Raw genomic sequence first — 2,127 nt, 5'->3', positions numbered from 1 at the left:
GAGAAGTGATCCAACGGCTGGGTACAACAGGTAGACAGTCTCTTACAGCTGGATGCAGGTGCAGATGCAAGCAGGAGATAGTGGGCAGGTCCAGCCACAGGCACAGATGACAGCAGGCAGACGGTGCAATATAGGGATGAGCAAGTTCAAGTCGGGGTCACAAGCTGGGTAGACAACAGGCGGGCAGCGCGGTACAAAAGAGCAGGCAGATGCGAGGTCAGAGACAGGCCGAGGTCAAGGGCAGGCAGCAGACAGGATAATCCAAGGGACAAGCCGGGTGAACAAGAGGTCAGGAATACAAGCAAAAGTCACAGGTATCAAGGCACAGGAAGCTGCAGATCAGACAGCACCGAGCACACCGCGGGGAACACTTAAGTAGGCCGCTTGGCACCAACGCGCACTGACGCACGCACCCACACGAGCGTGCCCGCACACCCGCGCACACAGGCGCATGCCCAGGAGCGCTAGCGCGCACCAGCGCACACCGGCGCCCCGCAGTACGCTCAGTGACACGTCCGCTGTGGGCAACTCTCTGACAATGAGTGTGAAGAAAGGGTGTAGGACGGCAATGCTGTGTGAAGTTTGTTGTGCCACATTCAATATAAAGACTACAAAAATAGAGGAACCCCTGGTGGTGGACTTTTAGAGGCACGTACAAGCATAGACTATAGTAAGAAAAGTTTGTTTATTTATTGAATTGATATAAAAACATATATATAAATTAAAATACAAATGATTTATACAAATCACGACAACTTGTATAATACAATAGGACAAGTCACTTATACAAGGTAAGATCGGCTACAGAGTTGTTCACCCTACGCGTTTCAGAGCTAATATAGTCTCCTTCTTCAGGGGTGGAGAAACAGCATGAAATCTAATTCTAGTGAAGAGTATAAATGACAAGGTATTAGAACAGGAACATGGTGGAACAAAAATGGTCATATCTTATTGTGTCGGTTAGTACTCACATACAGTAGCCACATAAGGTGTCGTGTAAATGTAAAGCGATATTTAGCTAAAAACAGCAGACCAAATAGATGGATTATGTGTCTTCCCTATATCCAAGGCTCTTGAAGGAAAGGGATGGTAATACATGTAATAGATAGTCATTTGTGGTCTTTTATTATTATCCTCCTCCTTGTTGCCTATAGACAACCGATCCTGCAGGGATCTCTCCTTGGACACCCCCTGTGAATAAAAAAATGGGGGGGTTTTTTAACCTCAGCGCCACCAAAGGAAACACTGGGGCGGGCAAAGAAATTCCGGGTCCTAAAGGAAGAAAAAGAAAGAAAGAGAGAAAAATATCCTCAAGATTGAGGGATAAGGAAAACAGCCTTCTAAAAAATATGTTAGCTCAGGAATAAGTAGAGAATTGGTGAATGACTATAATCCTTCTAAACAAAATAGTAGTAGTACTTCAAAGGGTAATAATGGGTATGTACCTGCACAGATGATATAGGTGGAGCTGAGTAATGTACTCAAAAAAAGGAGATGGTAACGGCTGCAGAAAATGTTCAATGGGAAAAAAAAATAATTAGCTAAAGGCAGCATAATGAAGTCCCATTTACATACAGCACAAACTTGTGCCTGTGCAAGAAGGAGTGTATAAAGTGAGCAGTGTAGCAAGAGTAGTTACCTGTAATGCAGGATAAGAGCTGAGAAAGAGCCACCAGACCCTCCACTCGGCGTCCCACATGTAAGACCTGTGGGATACTGGTGGAAATACGGGCCAGTGTTTAAATGATGAAACTCCTCCAATCAGCTGGCGCCAAGATAATTGCACCAGCTGATGGGGGAGGAGAAGAGACGGACCAGGCTGTAACCCACCCGCCGAGTGGTGTGTGCACGGCCCCATCCCAGCGCGCCCGTCATAGACAGAGGCGCCGGAATGAGGCCCCACCCACTCCACCCGCCGACACACGCAACCCTCCCCAGCACACAGCGCATGTCCGCTGAGGTAGCAAGATGGAGGATGGCCGGAGATGATAATGCCGGCCAGAGCCTCCTTGTATGCCACCACAGGAATGTACCCTGGCGGCTTAGTGTGCCGGGCGAACCTACGGAAGGCACTAAGTCAAGGGGAGAGGATGGAGATGAGTGGGAAAGGGTGCTAAAGACCAAGTG

General features: G+C 48.0%; 1 long non-coding RNA gene across 1 annotated transcript; it reads right to left on the bottom strand.

The window, feature by feature from the left end:
* Positions 1–777: 777 nt before the first annotated feature.
* Positions 778–1,866, bottom strand: LOC143925494 (uncharacterized). The gene is made up of 3 exons (XR_013262009.1): positions 1,640–1,866; positions 1,446–1,504; positions 778–1,191 (listed from the first exon to the last, which is right to left on the bottom strand). It is a non-coding gene; the product is annotated as an uncharacterized LOC143925494 (long non-coding RNA).
* Positions 1,867–2,127: the final 261 nt, after the last annotated feature.

Source organism: Lithobates pipiens, unplaced genomic scaffold, assembly GCF_037356315.1.
Source record: "Lithobates pipiens isolate NorthernLeopardFrog02 unplaced genomic scaffold, aLitPip1_a1.2 Scaffold_22, whole genome shotgun sequence".
In the NCBI taxonomy this organism is placed as follows: domain Eukaryota; kingdom Metazoa; phylum Chordata; class Amphibia; order Anura; family Ranidae; genus Lithobates; species Lithobates pipiens.
Note: the sequence above shows the minus strand (reverse complement) of the source record. Positions and strands in the feature narration are given on the sequence as shown.